Source organism: Microplitis demolitor, chromosome 6, assembly GCF_026212275.2.
Source record: "Microplitis demolitor isolate Queensland-Clemson2020A chromosome 6, iyMicDemo2.1a, whole genome shotgun sequence".
NCBI lineage: Eukaryota > Metazoa > Arthropoda > Insecta > Hymenoptera > Braconidae > Microplitis > Microplitis demolitor.
This window is the reverse complement of record NC_068550.1, coordinates 7,631,218-7,651,939: the sequence shown is the minus strand read 5'-3', so window position 1 is coordinate 7,651,939 and position 20,722 is coordinate 7,631,218. Positions and strand designations below refer to the sequence as shown.

General features: G+C 27.4%; 1 protein-coding gene across 4 annotated transcripts in view; it reads left to right on the top strand.

Moving 5' to 3' along the window:
• LOC103575086 (uncharacterized) overlaps positions 1-20,722 on the top strand; it is a 111,173-nt gene that overhangs the window by 55,422 nt on the left and 35,029 nt on the right. For all 4 annotated transcript variants that reach the window (XM_053740127.1, XM_014439393.2, XM_053740128.1 and 1 more), the window contains one exon: positions 2,054-2,139. The gene's annotated coding sequence lies outside the window, so the exon portion shown is untranslated. The remainder of the gene's footprint in view (positions 1-2,053; positions 2,140-20,722) is intronic.

The following is a 20,722-nucleotide window of genomic DNA, read 5'->3' as shown; positions in this document are numbered from 1 at the left end:
CATCATTATTGTTATTATCTCATATGAAACTTTCCCACATTTCATTTCCCTATTGACGTCATGCGAACTCAAAATTGCCGGATTTGGTTTTTAAATTTTGGCGCGAATGTTTTTGAAATTAGAATGTCAATTCATTAGCGTTCATTATTGTTATCACATAATAAAAGGTCTGAATTGTTTTTTAACAAATCCGAAATTTTTAAATGTAATTAAAAAAAAAATATTTATATATAGATCTAAGCAAAAATTTTTGAAAAACAAAGAATTTTTTTAAAGGCTTTGATTTGATGCCGCTACCAAAATAATATTTTCTTTCCCGAATCCGGAAATGTCGAAACAAGTTTTTCGAGGATTACAAAACATGTCATTGACCTACGGGCGAATTTCAGCGAATAGTAATAACAAGGAATTTAAATTTAATCAAAAGATCTTCGAAAGCGAAAATATAATAATTTAAAATAAAAATAATATTTGAAATTAATTTGAGGTTTTAATGAGCAATTAAAGAAAAAAAGGTAAAAACTAATGTTGAGTAAATTGTTTGGAATGATTTTAAAATTTTATTTCAGTATTTTGATCGTAAGAAAGGAAAGAAGATTCATAAAAATTGATTATAAATATAATTAAACGTACTAATGTCTTTGAAATTGCATGTATTTATATATATAGATATATTTTTAAAATGACAATGTAAGTATATGGTCTGAAGAGTATAAAGAGACATGTAAAACGGTTTAGATTCAGTAGATAATCTAACCTTCGTCATAGTTTGCCAAGCACGACGCCGGTTCCCTCTTATTTTTTACGTCGCTCAGGATATTATGCCGCGGTTATTTTTATGGATGGTATTTTTGCACACGCATGTGTTTCACCTGCTTTAACGCACTCTCTTTAAGGCTGCTTGTAAGATGGAGATGAGTTGAGAGTAAAAAAATTTCAAGCAAGGGCTTTTATTAAATATTTATTTATGTTAACGAGAATAACATGTAACAGATATTCATTTTTATTTTTCATATCTTGTGATATCTACTTTAACGTAGAACTAATTATTATTACTAAAAAAAATTTTTTTTTTTTAAAAGTTTTATAAATTTACGTCACTTGTGGAAAATGTCATTTATGAAAAAATCATCTATTTTTAATTCATATTTTTTTAATTGTTCTCGACATCGAAATAAAGTTATTACAGGTCTTTTTGATCTTTATAATGTCTACTCTAATATAGAATTAATCATTATTATTGAAAAAAAATCTTTCATTGAAAAAATCCTAAAAATTGAAATCACACATAGATAATCTAATTTTTGTCCAAATTAACTTCGTCCATTTTTAATGAATGATTATTTTATATATCTCGGCATCAAAAATAAAGTGATTATACGTTATTTTGATCGTTGAAATATCTACTTCAATGTAGAATATATGACTTTTATTAAAAATTTTTGTTTCGTTGAAAAAATCCCAAAAAATTGGATATACTTTTTAAAGCTGTCAATTTCGACAAAAATATCCTTTTGTAAATAAAAGAATTTTTTTCTACACATTCTTGCATTTAAAAATAAACTTACGGTAGGTCATTTTGTTCGTTAGGATGTCTACTTGAATATCCAACCATTACTTTTCACTAAAAAAATTTTTTTCATTGAAAAAATCCCAAAAAATCAACTGTACTCTTTAAAGCTGCCAATTTCGACAAAAATATCCCTTTGCAAATTAAAAAAAATTTTTCTCCACATTTCTGGATTAGAAAATAAACTCACAGTAGGTCATTTTGTTTGTTGCAATGTCTATTTAAACATCCAACCATTACTTTTTACTAAAAAAATTTTTTTCATTAAAAAAATCCTAAAAAACGAAAGTAACTTTTTTTAAAATCCTTCCATTTTAAATTCTCATTAAATTACAGTCGTCTAAAAATTTTTTCATGTACCGGCTTTACATGTAAGCTATCATGAGAACATAAATAGCAATTTCCACGGAATATTAAGTAACAATCTGCATATTTACAGAATCTCGCAATTATAATAATTAAATCTTTATTAAAAATTTTCAGGCCCATAAGGAGATTCATCGCGTCTTGTATCCAAGGTAGATCGAGCGAGTCCCAGTAGCACGCTCGAAATTGCACCAAGCTTTAACGTAAGTTTTTCTTTTTTTCTTTATTTATTTATCAACAACTTTTATTTTTCTTTTAATCATAAACGTTGTTGATATTTAATTGCGGATGAAAATTCTCTCTGTTGTATACAAGACAACGTTTAGTTTGTTGCGTCCTCGAGGGCACGTTTTGCAGTTAACGACCGTTTCTTAAAAGATTTATGATCCTCAACGTAGTAGGGGCTGAATAAATAAATAAATAAATAAATAAATAAATAAATAATATTTAAAAAACTTTAAATTAGTAATACATCAACACGTTATCTTTTAATTTAAAATGAACTAGATAATTACGATATATATTTTTTTTCTCTCTAAATGATTCTTAACGAATTGCTTATCCAACAAAATCATCACTTGGATTTTTCATTCCTGGTAAACTATCAAAGATACGATAAAAATAAATTCCAACAATTTTTTAGGAAATTAAATTTTCTACAAAAAAGGTTTCTTGTAAATTTTACATAAACTCAATAATTTACTCAAAATTTTCATTAAAAGTAAATAATAGATCTCGAGTAAAAAATTATTTAAATATATGAAATTCAAAATAAATTCTGGGGTCTTATGAAAAGAAAAAAAAATTAGTATCGATGATCTACAGAAATCTAAGTAGATTTATACTTCTCAATTATTTTTTTGACATTTGAAAAATTAAAAAAAAAATATTTCAAATATTTTATAAGAAACTTAATAAATAAAGTAATAATGATAATAATAATGAATAATTATTTTTATTAGCCATAAAGATAATTGTAATATTTCTCTTAAAATTTACTCGTCAAGCACGATCGTTAATAGCACAATCTTTATTTTATTATTTTTAAATCTTTTTTTGATAAGCAAGCCATCACGTATCGGCAATAAATCTCTCTACTCATCCCGCCCATTTAGCATTTAAATTCATGGGACTAACGCTCACGCGTACATTATCGAGCACTTGGTTTAGTCTTATAGTGAATATATATAGTAGACACAAATAAATAGACGTTAAGAAAATAGTGATGCTCAATCCAGCATCAGCATTGACGTCTCCTCTCGCGCCTAATTAAACGGATAACGAATAAATGCCGCCCGTAATTCCACTCGTATAATAGCCGCTATCATAGCCCTCATTTTCATCTCAAGACTCCTTATACTCATTGCACTACACAAGAGTTAAGTCTTGGTACATTAGATGAGAAGATGTAACTGCTAACGCTTCCTTATCTTACCGAAATTGCCTCCGAGGCGTGTAATAATCTCCCTCCCCTTCCCACTCCCCACTTCTCTCCCACCCTCTTTTATACCGCGATCTCCCTGGTCGTGTACGGTCATTATTTCTCGATGCCATCCACCTTACACACGAGACATTGTATGTACTTTTGATAAATATAAATGCGGCTTAATGGTTATCGTTGAATTTTTTATTTTATTTTTCGAAATTTTTTATTTTTACCCAACAATTAAAAGCACTTTTTATTACGACGTATAATTCAAACTTATTATCAAACTATTAAAATTACGTAGGAGTTTGTCCAGCCTTTTTTTGTATACAAAAAAAAAGGATCTCTTAGCACAAAAAATTTTTACTTGATCTGAGAAATTTTTTGCAGTATAAATTGAAAAGAAAAATTTTCTCGAGCGAAAAAAAAATCTTTTGGATTGAGGAAAAAAATTCTTGTGTCAAGAAATTTTTTCTAGATCTAAGAAAATTTTTGTTTTCATTTCATAGTAGAAAATTTTTTTTGCGCCAAGAAAACCTTTTTTTCTGTGTAGGAAATTTAATTTGCTATAAAAATATATCGATTAATTTTAATCGTACACGAAAAAAAAGATTTCTTGCCTCAAGAAAACTTTTACTTGACCTAGGAAATTTTTTGCATTATGAATTGAAAATGAAAATTTTCGTGAGCGAAGAAAAAGTCTTTTGGAGTGAAAAAAAAATTCTTGTGTCAAGAAATTTTTTTTAGTTCTAAGAAAATTTTGTTCTCATTTCATAATACAAAATTTTTCTTGCGTCAAAAAATCCATTTTTTTTTTTTTAATTTTTACACTGCAATTATTTATAATTTAGAATAATAAATACATAAAGAGTATATTAGAGGGCACGATAACTATTTAAAACGGATGTCCACAAGGAAGTTTAAAGAAATAGTAAGGTTGTTACACGTCGTAAAAATTTACGGTGTTTGCGTGTCAAGAAGTTCTTTTCTATTGTACCTTAACTTAAGTCACGAAGTCCCAGAGAAATAAACTCCGAGTTATTTTATTTAAATTCATTTATATATATTTTTTTTTATCTTACGACCAAAGAGATCTTAAATAAAATAAATACTTAAAACTCAAATGTATTCATTATTCAAATTGTATATATATATATATATATATATATTTAAAGCCAGTCCCCAAAGAGAGTGAAATTGGCTCGGGCTCGATCTTGGGCTCGGACTCTGACTCTCGTTCTGATCTTAACTTCGAGATGATTAACTGAATATAAATTGCAGCCACAAGTTTAGAGATGAGTCGTGGGCGTTTAATCAGTTGATTTTATTTCGGTGGAGATACTTTGAGCAAAAGCCTTTCGACACTCGTTTTTCATTTGAGCTTTTTTTTTTTTTTTCATACTTAATATTTTATTTGCTGCACAAGAGATCTTGGGTGAGTTTGAGTGGTTAAAAAGCCGCGACTGACCGACGACGTGTTTAAGCCGCAGACAAGCTTAAAGAATCCGCTGATTGGGTTTTTTATTTTTATCACCGCCCAGTGGCGTCTGTATGAGAAGAGAAATCATTTTTAATAATGGACTTGGAAAAATTTAGGTGATTGGAAATTTTGAGGAAAGTATGAAGGAAAATTTTTGATGTGATTTAAATTTTTGTAGTATTTTAATTTTTCATTTTAATTTAAGAAAGTGTGGATAGGTTGTAGTTTGAGTAAAGAGGTAGTTTAGGAGGAGGTAAGATGGATTTTTGAATTCAGTAAAAGCATAGGAGGCTGTTTTAAATCAAATCGAGAATGGGGCGAAAATTAATCGGTGAGAGGTAAAAATTTAAACTGCTTAAGTTTCGATTGAGTCAGAGTGTAATTTTTAATGGCGACTTTGGTCACTAATCATATCAAAATATATAATTTTGGTACAAAAAATGTTTGGTGAAAAGTTTAAATTGTAGCCAAAAGTGTGATTTTTAGGATGAAAAAATAAAAAATTCCTTATTTTCATCCCTCGACTTATAAATTTAATAAAAAGAAAATTCTCAAAAAAGTGACGTATCTAAAATTCAATATTTTGAATAACTAATGATCGAAAATCAATAATTTTGTAAAAACTGTAGCCAAAAGTCTAATCTCTCCATTTAAAATTTATTCAAAATTTTCTTATAAATCAAAAATTTCTTCCTTTTGAACGGGCCATCTGAGACATCAAATATCTCAAAAACTACTGGTCAAAAATCAATAAACCAAAAATAAAAATTCTAGCCAAAGTCGAATCTCTCCACTGGACCAAATCTCAATTTTCCATCTCCATTCTCTCTTAATTCCTCTAAAAATTCCTTTTCAAAATTCAAATTTATCAAAAATCTAATGACATTTGTCCTCTGAAATCATCCCTAATAAATCCAACCCCAGTCTTTTTCCATTTCTCGTTATAAATTGTAGCCAAATAACTACAAAATCATGAAAAAAAAAATTCCCATTACAAAATAATGGGCCCGAAATGAAGAAATAAAAAAGACCCACGAAACAACGAGACTGAAAGTTGTAAGCCAGTGCATTGACCTGTTACCGAGAAAACATATTATATATAAACAGTACTACGCCACTGTGCTCCTCTACTCTTTGCACATACGAAAAAAGGAGGAATTAAATAAAAAGAGTATCATCGGCGAACACTTTCCAACCGAGTCAACGTTCTACGACCGCGTTTCGGGACACTGTGTACGTACCTTCTATGTATGACGCTCACCTCACCACACTTCACCTACCTTAAGGTTAGGATGATGGTAGTGGTACCAGGTACACATTCAATGTAATGTAGCCATGCCAGTTCCCAGTCCCCAGTCCCGTCCCCAGACCCCAGACCCCAGTCCCCAGTCCCCAGTCAAGTCCCCAGTTCCCAGTTGCCAGCTGTAGTTGTAGTTGTAGTTGTAGCCGTAGCAGTACCTGGGCACGTCCTTGGTCCGTGTCAGTGGCATAGACCATACAGGGTTTCTTCAAGGTCGTACCAAACGAACCTCACCGAACTCATCCGAGTGTATTCACCAGTACCTTTACCTTAACTCTTAACTTGAATCAGTATTCCCGATCCAATCCAATCCAATGTTTCTTAGATTTATATAGACTCGATAGGAATAGAGTTGAGACTAAACTTGGACTAGACCCAATCTAACCTGCCACTGAGTTAACTTGAGTACGTTTCTGCTGACCCAACTTAACTCTTTACTTTACTCGCCATTGGTTTTTTAATTCTTCTTATATTTAATATTATTTATACATAGATTCTATACGTGGGTACTTGCTATGGATCTGGTGTCATCTTATACCCGTGGTACTTATATCGTTATTATTATTAATAATAATAATAATAATAATAATAATAATAATAATAATAATAATAATAATTTTTTAACCTCTATTTCTTCCTTTTTGTGTCACTTTAATTCATATTACTTTTCATTTGTGGTTTATATTTTTTTTTGTACCAAGTTATTCTGGTGGAATTTAAATATATATAAGAGTTGTTTATTTTGCAGATTATTTTTTTTTTCTAATTTGAAATTTTATATTTTCAGAAATTTTAGGTTTTGAATTTATTTTTGATCGGAGCATAAGGATGTTGGTACTCGTTCGAGAGGAAATTTTTGAGAAAAAGTGATGAATGAATGATTTTTTAAAAAAGTAAAAAAATTGAATTTTGAATTAGAATTTTTTTTTTAATTTATAGCATTGTTGGTACTCATTTTACTTAAAATTTTGTAGAAAATAGAATAATAGTATTTATTATGTCCAAGAAAAAAAAATTAATTATTGTTGGTATTAAAAATAAATTTCTTAGTCAAAAATTCATTTTATGATATATTTCGATGCGGGTATATACCATAAAATAATTTTTTAGTAGTTATTAATATAAATTTAACTTTTTAAAATTTTATTATAATTTTTTTAAATCATAATACATTAATATCAGTATCAATTTTACAAGAAATGAGCTAATTAATAAAAAAAAACTTATTGGTACAAAAAACTAGATGTTAAAAAAAAAAATTAAACTGTCAAAAGTATTTTTTCTTAATGAAAGAAATTAACGGATCATAAATTGACAAGTTAATTCACGTTGATTGAACTGACATGAGATACAACCGTTATCTGTTAATTCATAACACGCGATTATTTTTACATACAAACACGTGACGATAATTAAATATTTATTATTAATAATGAATCAACCTTTATTTATTAACGGTTGAGTTAAGACAAATTGCCACCTACATTTTTTATTTTTCCTACTAACCTCCACCCCCTTTCGTGTCCACGCTTTATTACCGATCCCTAATCACTCTATTTTATTATGGATCTGAGTGTTTTAATTTTGAAAACTAAATAAAATAACTCTATAACGGACGTTCCGCATAACGGGCACGTGACGATTGCTGAATCTATTTGGATCGACAATTATTCTCGTGTTTAACCAATCGATCTTTGATTTGCTGTTTGACCAAGTTGTTATTTTATCTTGATCTACGATGACTATTCAATTTATTATAATATAAACGTCTTTAATACAGATTTTTTTTATACGTCAAAACTAATGCTAATAACAATAATAATGATAACCATTTTTTTTTATTACTAATATTTTAATCGATTTGGTTAGAAAATTTACAGTTAAATCGCTGACTCAATAAAAATAAAAATAGACAATTTTAATTTGAAAATTCCAAACAGTTTTTTCAACTAATGTCTTAGTCATTTAAATCAGTAAATTTTCGTTATAACGAGTACCCACATCACTATACATCGATCAAAAAAAATTATTCTTACAATATTTTTTATTTTTTTCAAAAATATTCGAAATCAAAAATTTTATTTCCATACGTGGATAATATTATAAATCAGAAAATTTTCTTTTGAAGGAGTACCCACATCACTATATTTCGTTCGAAAAATAAAATCGCGCCTTTTTCAAAATTTTTAAAATTTGAATTTTTTTTTTTTTTTTGTTAAAATATAAAAATTTTTGTAAATGATGTGATTTCCTCTCGAAAGAGTACCCACAATCTATTATTCAAATTAAAAATAAAATTAACTGTCCCAACATTTTTTTTTTTATCAAAATCAAACATTTCAATAATTGACACAATAATAATTTGAAAAAATCTAGATAAATTCTATAATTAATATCATAAATATAATACAATAGACATACATTTATGCATATATTTATTAGCGTATTAATTATTAATATTAATGATAATTAGTGAATTATAATAAGTAGTTTGTGAAGGTTTCGTGTGAACATGACCTCAGTCTTGAAGAGTAATACAACACACAGTTTTTACATACTTTTTTTTTTCCTTATTTATTTTCTTTATACTAAACGCATAACATTCACAACCTTTACTTTTATTCATCGCACTATAAGTTTCTCGTAGACGTAGACGTAGTCGTAGTTGTAGTCATAGTATAGCACATGCGTATCTTTAAGGAATCTCAAATCATTGCGGAATTCTTTGGGCTAAGTAAAGCTGACTAGAGTTAGCAAATACAAAAAAAAAAAAAAAAAAAAAAAAATTAGCAAGCAAAAAAAAATCCGAGCGGAGTTAAGTAAAGAGAGGATCGACGTACTTGGATAAGTAGCAGTCTCTTTACGATGAGAGTTGATGTATAATACAACACAACTACAGCTACAAGTTCTAACAACGATGATGATGATGATGATGATGATGAGTGAAGAGAAGAGAGAAGAAAGAAGTGAATAAAAGTTATGTGAGAGAGTAAGGAAGAAAATACGATTGAGAATAAACAAGACGAGATTAACCGCGGACGGTTCACGTGTCGCTATTACCGTTGCAACGCGACATATTTCTCGGGAAAAACTATAACCTCCTACTATATATACTTTTTTTACGTATGTACATGCATTTTATAGTACCAGAATACGGATATAACGGAGTTACGAATTATTTACGCTGTATTATTTTTTTATGGGAAAATTTTGATCGCTTTCAATGAGAAAAGGATTTTTTTTTGATCGGTTATGATTTTTTTAATATCTCATTGCCAATTGATTTTAGAGAAAAATTATTAGACATTTTTTTATATTGTTAAATTTTCAATCTAATCATGTACACGAAAAAGAAAGAATAGGTGCTGTAACAGGATAATATCCTGTTGCAGCATCAGGATTGCTCCTATGGGATCAATGGGATAAGGAAGAAGTTTCATGTACCAATTTTTTTTGTCAGTATAATAAAATTTTAAAATTTGAAAGATAATTCAAATTTAAAAATTAAAATTTTTTTTCAAAATCGAACTTTTGTCTCAAAATTTGAATTTTTTTTTTAAATTTTGAAATTTCATTGTACTGACAAAACAAATTGATACATGAAAGTTTTTCTTTATCAATGGGCCAATTTTTTTTGTCAGTATAATAAAATTTCGAAATTCGAAATAAAAATTTAAATTCAAAAATTTTAATTTTTTTTTCAAATTTTGAGATTTTATGAAACTGACAAAAAAAATTGGCACATGGAACTTCTTCTTTATTCTATTGATTCCACAGGAAAAATCTTGTTGCTTCCACAGGAAGTGTACTGTCGCTGCAACATAAAAATCCTGTCGCTGCAATAGGATTTCATCCTGTTGCAGCGCCTATTTTTTTCCGTGTATTCAAGTATTTAAAATTTTCTATTACCGTATAAATTACAGTAATTTAAAATTTTAATGATTAATAATGACGATGATTTTGAAAAAATTACCTCGATTTGGTTTCTTTTTTGAATTTATCATTTTCGATACATTTTATGTAAAAAATGTAAAAAAATCATTTCTTATAGGGCATTGAGTTTCCTAACGGACTATGCATTAAAACATGAAAATTTTTTTTTTTATTCCCTTAATTAAAGCAGTTTGAAATTTATTTAATTAATAATTTTCAAAAAAATTACTCTCATGGAAATACCTGATTTCCACTTAATTTTACGGTAAAATTGTAAAAGTACTTTTTGTAACTCATAAAATTTTCTATTTGATCTCTTTAAACCATAAAAAAAAATCATTTAATTTCGAAACGATCAATAAAGAAAATTATTTATAAAAAAAAAAAAAAAAAAAAAAAAGAAAAAAATCGAATGACTAAAAGACAGTAAGAATTCTTACGGAACGCGGAAACACCAATAACTCCTTACCTCCATCTTCTTCTTCACTTATTTATTCGACTACTGCATCTTCACAATTTTCTTCGTGTCGTTTTCCCGCATTTTTATTTCATATAATAATACTCCCATTAAAATAAAATCTTCTGTTGAATTTGTCTGACGGCTACTCTAACGGATTCTATTCATTTATAGCAAAAAATATTCACCAATTAATACCAACATCACCAATAATAATAATAATAGTAACAATAATTATAATAAATTGAAACATTTAATCTATTGTATTTTAGTCCGACTTAAATTTTTCTTTAAAAAAAAAAAACTATATTTTATTTGTTACGTTGCATGTGCACGGTAAATAATTGAATTCTAACGGTTAATTACAATTTTTCTCTACGCTTAGTAATAACTAAATATAAGGTGGAGTTGGTGTATGAAGTTTAAGTGGACAAAAATGGTTACCCGGCATTAACAACTGTGACCCGTTGAACTGTATATATTGAAGTGATGATAATAATAACAATAATAATAATGATGGTGATAAGTAACGTGCTTGCTGAGAACATAAGAAGGCACGATTAATCGTATAAGGACCTTCTAACGGGTCGTTATGTATATATTATATATATATAATGATGATAATATTAGATATTTTACGTGTCAGGTTAAAACGTCTGTAATTAATTGGTCATTTTATATTTTTAAGTCAAAGAGGAGCTTAATGGATAGGAAATTTTGTGAGCTACTGAAGAATATTTAGTATTTTTGTCGTATGTTTTACTGAAAGTTCCAAAAACTTGCCGCTGTTTTCGAATTTAAGAAGCTCGAAAACGTTATTTCTTGTAAATTTTTAATCTCTTCGAAATCTCTAAAAGTGAATTAACGAAATTAACTAGCAAATAGTGAATAATTAGTAATTCAGTTTTAGAGAGTTTCACTTAACAGGAATTATAAAATATTTTTGGCTGAGTTTTTTTCGAAACCAAAATCTCTAAATACAAATTATAGACTACACATTGATACACTACTGTCTAATTTAGTGAAGTGAATTTTTTGATAATATTCGTTTGCTTAAAAGAAAAACTCGGCCAAAGTTTCAATTCACTGCGCAAGTGCAACAAAAATAGTACCGTTTTTGGACTTGAGTGTAACAGAGAAAAAAATGCAGAGCCCTCCTAAAAAAAATAATTTTTTTTCGACAATAGGGTAGAAGTGCCATTTGTGGCCACTGCTTCATTTTTGGACATTTAATACTTTGTAATTAATGGAAACGTATTAAATCTCGGATCTCAAAACACCAAGATCTGATGAACTCGATTTTCGAAAATCCCACACCATAACTTCCCTTTTATTAAAAATTTTCAATTTTCATAGCGGAAAGTTAATAAACAGTTGATTCAATTTGTTAGTTTTTTGAGATAATTGATTTTATTCGATGTAAAAAAAGGAGTAATTAATATTTTTGATAATTTAATACATAATCAGATGCGAAATTTAATGTTGTACAAAAACAAGTTTATCATAGTTTTTTTAAATCGACCGGAAGTAAGATATTTCGATAACATGATCGAAGTATTTTTCGAAAACTTTATTATTAATTATATTAATTCCTCAAGGGGGTAATTAATAAAATAATTAATACTATTCAGTATTACAGTATATTGTCTTATAGGAAAGTTAATGCTCTTTGAGAAAGGTTCGATGAGATTTATCATTTAAACCAACAGGAAATGAGATATTTTCACAAAACTTCCTAAAATAATTTTTTTGAAAATTATTAATAATTACATTAATCTTAAAAATTTGTAATTCATTTTTCTTCGCAGTTGAGGAGTATATCAGATAGAAAATTTAATGATCTATAAACAAAATTTGATAAAAATTTTTTATAAAAACAACCGGAAATTAGATATTTCAGAAGAACTAAAATAAGATAATTTCTTTGAAAATCATTATCAGTTTCATATATTTTAAATTGATGTAATTAACTTAATAATCAATGATATCTGAAGTCTAAGCTCATTTCCACTTATTAGTTTTTTCAGTAAAATGAGCCGTTAGTAAATTATGACGTAAAAGTCAAAGCCGCATAAAAAAATTTCGATGTTTTTATTTATTTTTTTATTAATTGAAAAATTTAAATAGTGATTATTTATTGTAAAAGTAGAGAAAAAAGATGTAATAGTCATATTATCTATAGATTTCATATAATCAGAACTGCATTCCGCGAAATGATAAAAAAATCTAAATGAAGATTACGTCTATCTTTGATTCCATTGAGATACTAATCGAACTAATTTATTTAAATCTTAATAATAATAATAATTATATATAAAAAAAAAATATATGTATAATTTAAAATGCTGATTTTATTAATAAAATTCAAGTTAATTGAGGTCGATGATCTTCAATGAATCTAGTATTTAAATTTAATTATTCAATATTTTATTTCGTTATCAATAAATCCATGGTATTTTTATTATTGTATTTTAATATTCATTGAATTATTTTGATAAATTTATTTTAAAATTAACATGTCCGTAACTAAATGTTACATTGAAAGTGAGCGCACAGTATGAAAGGGAAAAATAAAAATAAAATAAATTATAAGAATAATAATATTATAAGACCTTGAATATACATACTCCGACACGCGTATATTACTCGTAATGTTTTACCCTCGCGCATGGATAATCGATTCGATCGTAAAATATACCCTTTTTTAAATTTTATCCACCATTTATTCATTTATTTATTTATTTTTCTATCATAATTTAGAAGCTGCTTTTTTTTATCCATTTTTGCATATTGTAGAGTTGGTTTTTTGGATTCATCTCGTTTCCGGTTGACGTTGGGATTTAGTTGTAGAAGACAACTTTATAAAACATTAAATTTCCTTCTTAATACGCCACTAAAATTTCGTAAAATATCAATTAGTCTATCAATTATAGTCGATTAAAGTCTTGAAAATGGCAAAAATAAAAAAAAATAAGTATTTGTGATTTTCTTTAAATTTCTCATTTTCGATTGAATTTAGGAAAAAATATTATCAGACTTTTTTTGTAGTGCAGAAAATTTCTGATCTGATATTTTATTAACATCCTTAAAATTATTCAATACTCTATAAATTACAGCCATTTGAACCTCGAAGGAGGTATTCTTTTCCGTTACTAGTTCTCTTGGTAATTTTTTTTTTTTTTTTTTTTTTGTATTGTTGTGAAACTCATGTGGGTTAAAAAAAATTTCGGGCAAAAAATAATAAGGACGGATGAATAAGATATATGATAAAAATTGATGAGCCCTGGGCCAGACGATTCGTCACTCTTGTCATACTCATCACAAAAAAAATATTGAAAAAATTTTTCGGTATACAAAGAAACGTTCCTTGAATATCTAATCATTTATATTTGACTGATCAATCTTGGGTTTTATTAATTTTTGTCTAGACATAAAAAAAATTCAATGTGATACCCTTTTTTTAAACTTTGTAAAACTGTTATTGATTGATGGTTCTTCAACTTTTGACACTAAATTTAACCCTTTTCCACATTTTTTGATCTACAAAAAAATTACCGATTACTTATTTGTTTTTAAATTTACCGCGTAATTTTAAATTACACCAGATTATTTATTAAAATAACAATTATATGACGTTAAATTAAAATAGCTCTAATTAATACAGTAATAGATTTGTTCTATAGGTCAATACTTAATCAGATAGGAGATTTTCTGTTCGACGAAAATGTTCTGATATAATTTTTTCTCAAAATCATCCGGAAATGAGGTATTTAGTAAAAACCACCTCAAGATTTTTTTTAAAATTCTTTAAATTAAAATTCAAAATAACTGTTATCAGTACTTTGAATATTTCAGTACATGCAGTGTCTTATCGTAAATTTTCTGCTCGACAAAAGAGGTCCTGTTAATTTTTTCTCTAAAATCGATCGTTATCAAGTTATCGCAAGAAAACCGGTTAAAAAATATTTTTTCTTATAAAAAAGATAAATATTGAGTAAATAAAATAATAAAATATAAATGATGTAAATAATAATTATTTTAACAATCGGTTAATACATAATAACTATAACTAATAATATATCTGAGCTTCCGGTTGATGCTTCCGCGATTAACTTCCTAGTATTAATAATTTTTATTTTTGTTTAAAAGTCAAGAGTAAAACGTTAAGAAGTTTAAGGTGAAGGTTGACAAGCTTCGTACGGTTACTTTTTTAATGACCCGTGACCTTTTTCGCTAGTAAGGCGTAAGGCTCAAGTTTACGTGAAATTTTATATATATATATTTATATATTTTTTTAATAAATAAAAAAAAAATGATGAGATAAAATAATAAAACAAATAAAGTAAAGAAAGGTGTAGGGTGTAGGTATAGAGGTATGCTGGCAGAGAAAAGATCGCCAGGAGGTCGTGCTCGGTTGTAAGCATCGCGAGGTGAAGAAGGTGGAATGGCAATAAGGATAAGGATAGTGGGAGTTCCTGAGAAGAAGGATAAGGATAAGAAAAAGGATAGAGGAAGGTAGAAAAGAAGCTGGAGCTCGGGCTGGAGGAGGCCAAGAGGAGGAGGATCAACTTTCTATAGAGTGTGGCTATATTTAGATTCACGTTGTGCTTCTTGTTTTACATCTCCAGCTCCTTCTTCTACTTGTTCCTCTATACTACTTCACTTAGTAAACTAGCCAGTGTATTTTCTCTAGAGTAATCGTTAATCCATTTAATTTTATCTACTCTTTGCTCTGCTTTTTTACTTATAATTAATTTATTTTTCATTTTAGAGCTTTTATTCGTATAAACTTTTTTGTACACCAGAAAATTTACTATACAATAATGTACAGAAATTTAAAAAATTATTAATTTGTCTGATAACTGCAGCATTTTGAAGTCTTGATTATGATAAAAATTTGTCAAAATTATCTTATCGTTTCCTTTAAATATCTTACTTCCGGTTGATTTTAGAAGAAAAATACATGAGACTATTATTGTGAGGTATTCAATTTCCTATCCGATAGTGTATTTAGTTATATGACTATATTGAATAATCAATTACTTATAACGCATTTAATTTTTTTTTTAAGTATTGGCAAAATTTTATCATTGGCTACTTTTTATACAAATATATATTTTGATACTTAAGAATATTATCGAATAGGAAATTTACTGTTCTGCAAAAATCATTTCTTTGTTTTACTACCTAAAATCAACCGGAAGTGAGTTATAGTAAAAACAGACAACCAGAGTCAAAAAATAAATTCGGATTTAGAATTCGAAGATTGACAACAGTATAGAAAGTTATCTTAATTTAGTCATCAAAGTAGTAGTTCGACCAATTTTACCACTTTTAGGACTAAACTGGAATAACATAATCTGAATTAAAGCCTCAAAATACTCAAAACATACAGGAATAATTTAATCCGCATTTGAACCTCAAAAGTCTCATTCCTCGCATTCTCTCCCCTCCCTTTTCTATCTAAACTTTTTCAAAATTCAAAATATAACTTTTCATTCATTGAGGGTTTTGAGATCTTAGTTACAATTTAAAATCGATGAATTATTCGCATTTAGACCTCATAGTTCTCATTAAGGATTTTAAGTACTAGAGTTACTTTCAAATAAAACATTAAAGGAATAAAACATTAAAGGAATTGAAAGCAAATAAAACATTAAAGGAATTGAGGCTAAACTATAAATTGTTTTTTGACTCGGTAATAATTTGGTTTATTAGTAAATTTATATTCAAATAAATTAATTAAATTGTTGTTTTATAAATATTTATTTAAATTAACTATGTAGTGTATTAAATAAATGTAAGATTGATCAATGCATCAAGAATGATAGTCGGAATTGTACAATGAACGGTAGTAAATAGCCATGGAGGCGAGAATGGTTGAGTTGTTGGTTCATGTTGATGTTTGATGCTTCAAGCTATTGAGATGAGTCTATATCTCCTTATTGGCATATATATATGTATATATGTATATATATATATTTATGACGATGAGTTAACGATATCACTGGTAACCCACTCGTCTTCATGGTTATGTTTATATATATATATATATATATATATATATATATGTATATACTTAAATAAATAAAATAGTAAATAACTAAATGGTTTAAGTGAGAAGTGAATAGAAAAAAAAATCAAGTGCAAGGTAATCTTGATAGTATTTAACGATTTTTTTTTTTACTTTTATGACTTCTCGGTCTTCATTTCAATCTCGTTGTACCTTTTACTTTCTCTCTCTACTATAACTTCGTGGAAACGAGCTCAAGATCAATCGACTAGAGACCAATCGAATCTAATCAATTCACTGAGGGTTTGAAATAAAAAAAAAAAAAAAACGTTACCGAATTTCGATAATGAAATTTATATTTTTTTTAAATCGGCAGACTAATCGGTGAAAAAGTTCACCGAGGATGGCAATATAATATAAAGCGTAATCCAAAATCATTTTTTTGGGAATCAGTGATCGATTTTTAGGAGATCGGTTTAATATTCCGAAATTATTTTTGCGCTAGTAGGTAGCGCGGGAAAAATCATAAAAAACTGGGTTGTTTGTTTGTAGAAACTCGTGGAGCTCTTGAAATTTATGAAGCCTATGGTTTACCCGCCGATCTTTTTCCGTCCGGTCCGGTAGGAAATAATTTTGGGAAATTGATGAGCATTAAAAAACCATTGACAGTTAAATATTTGCTTTGAAAAATGGTTGATTACAGTTATCAAGTTACTTTTTTCGTAAACAAATAAATAAGAAAAAAAAAATTGAAGGCTAAAGGAATATAAAATTAAAAAATGAAAAAAAAAATGGGTGGTAAAACTTGGAGTTGCAATAAGTTAAATAAGTGGGGAATAATCGACAAGCGGTTGTGTTAAAAAGTAAGATAATTTTTTTCTTAGTGTTACAATGTTAGTGTTAGTAGTGTTACTAGTGGTTGTAAAATGTATAATGTAAGGGGGTAAAAAAAAATAATTTTCGCTTTCGAGCAAGTTTCGTAATAAAGCCGCAGAGCAGTTGTTCTTTACAGAACGGCAACAACTACTCGAAACCATTGTGGTCTTTCAAGCAGATCGATAGAAATAAATCGATGAACGCTGATGTTACACATTTCATTATTTTTTATATTAACCGCTGCGAACAATGTAACAGAGTTATCAACAATTTTTTGCGGTTTTTTTTTTATTCAATTTAAATTGTCTTACTTTCAAATTATTGAATTTTTTTTTACGCTTGTGTACATCCCAGGACTGAAAATATACGCTCTACAAAGTAGCTTGATATGAAATTGACTTAGAATAAACCCAAAATTAGCTGTCATAAAAAAATTATCCTTGAAAAGTTTTTTTTTTAATTTTTAGTAAATTTGGAACGCTTGTTAATACTGAATTTTTAAATATTTTTCTACATTTAAGTACGTTTTCGGATAGGAAATTCAATGGTCTACAAAAATTGTCTTTTATAATTTTTCTCTAAAATTAACCGGAAGTTAAATATTTAAAGAAAACCACTCAAAAAAATATATCTTACAAAAATTCATTTAATACTTACACTTTGAATCCTTCTAATTACTCGACTTATTAATATTCTTTCATGTTTAAGGACATGGTTGAATAGAAAATTGAATGCTCAATAAAAATTGTTCCTTATAATTTTTCTCTAAAATCAACCGGAAGTTAAATATTTAAAGAAAACCACTCGGAAAAATTTATTTTACAAATATTCATTAAATACTTACATTTTAAATCCTTCTAATTCCTTGACTAATTAATACTTTTTAATATTTGAGGACATGGTGGAATAGGAAATTGAATGTTTTAAAAAAATTGTTTCTTATAATTTTTCTCTAAAGTCAACCGGAAGTTAAATATTTAAAGAAAACCACTCGGAAAAATTTATTTTACAAATATTCATTAAATACTTACATTTTAAATCCTTCTAATTCCTTGACTAATTAATACTTTTTAACATTTGAGGACATGGTGGAATAGGAAATCTAATGCTCAATTAAAATCGTCCCTTTGATATGTTCTTAAAAATCAACCGGAAAAGAGTTAATGATCCTCAAAGATGAAAAATTACATATTGTCGTCTATTTTGAGTATTTAAATTATGAGTATATTGCACTGATAATCTCAGTACGGGTGGCACATTACTATTGACATCCCGCAGAGTTTAATTAATGAATAAAGTAGATACCAAACAAGTATATATTTATATTATATCAATATATATATATATAAGATGTACATAGTTGAGCTTCAACGTGCGTGTTAACGAGTCCGATGATTACAGACGCATTCGATTTATTATTTTCACAAACTTCGGGTACTTTGTGACTCTTTTACTTTAGACACATATGTATCTATACGTACATATATGATTGTATACATATGTATATTTATATAAATAAAATAAAATATTGATAAAAGTAATCAAATGATCAGAATGAAAGATTAAAATCCAATCTTATAAAATATTATATATATTTTACTACTTTACTATCTTGCATCAACTTTCACTTTACAATTTATTAGTTTTCATTATTATTATTATTATTGTTATTGCTTGTAAAAAATAAATTTTTTTTATATTATTAAATTAAAATAAAACAGTGCTGTTAAGAATTATTAAACTGCGTGTTTAATCGACCATTTAATGATACTTTTAGAAAAATAACTATTTTAATAATCACAGAACCGTGACAGGATTTAATTTTTAAAAACAATTTCACTAAAAATTTTTATTGCAATTATATTTTATGAAAATAATCCACTTAAGGTTGATTTTAGAAAAAATTGTAAGAAATATTTTTGGTAAAGCGAAACATTCACTGTACGACAATGTATTTTTTGTTGAAAAATATTAATCAGCTGATTAATTAAGGGCTTTTTGCGTGCAAATTATTAATGAGTACTTGAAAATTCATTTCTCAAAATGGTTTTTTTTTTTAATATCTAGATTTTGGTTAATTTTAGGCAAAAAATTAATCAGACAATTTTTGTAAAGCATAAAATTTCCTATACAATTGCGATTTGAAACATAAAAAAAATATTGAATGGTCTATTAATTACAGTAATTTTCAATTAATAGAATTATAAATAATTTTCGGAAGTATTATTTTTATTTATTTCAAAATATTTTACTTTAGTTGGTTTTATGATAAATATATATCAGGCCTTCTTTATGGAGTTTCAAATTTCTTAACTGATAATGTCTTTACATTAATAAGCAATATTAATTACTCTATTAATTATGTAGCTACTGAAAGTCTAATTGTAACAATAATTTAAAAAAAAATTTCCAGGTTAATTTTTCTAAAATGTTTAATTTCTCTTTGATATTATGGTAAATATACATCATATATTTATTGTAAATCATCATACGGAAAAAAATAAGTGCTACAACAGGACGCAGTCTTGTGGGAGCAACAGGACAAAAGCCTGTTTCATGTACTAATTTTTATTGTCCGTATAATGTCAGTATAATAAAATTTTAAAATTTTTAAAAATATTTAAAGTTTGGAAAAAAATCAAAATTTTTTTTCAAATTTTGAAATTTCATGCGCCCTGTTGCAGCACCTATTTTTTTCCGTGTACACAAAACAGTTATCCTGTTTTGAAATGCTATGGTGTCATAGTAAAGCCGTTCCATGGCCACCTGACGAGAATTAAAATAAACTCGAGCAAAAACTTCAATGACTGTAGTAAAATTGACAATGGTTACGGTAATTTGTGACATAATCGTTGAAAATTTTATTATGGCCGTAGTAATTTTCACATGTGTTAATTTTATTTTCCGTCAGATAGCCACCATGGTCCGGCTTTACTATGATACTTCTTTACACTCTAACAAGCCCTCATGGAAATGATTTGAAAATCAGACCCCGCGTTAAATTAAAAAAAATATCTCATTTCCAATCAATTTCCCAGCAAAAATTTTTAAAATCTTATTTGTGGTCAGCTAAGTTTTCTTTTCCAAGCCAGTCAGACTTGAAAAATGTGAAAACAAAGAAAAAAAAGGGGGTTATGCAAAAAATGAGTATCGTATTACCGTCAATCGATAAGTTATCAAACAAATAAAACTAATTTATATATTTTAATGACTACGTATTTATTTAATGGGATACACGACTACTAGATCACGTTTCAGCTACTTTAATTTATCCAATGGTTGTATCAAACCTACTAGTAGG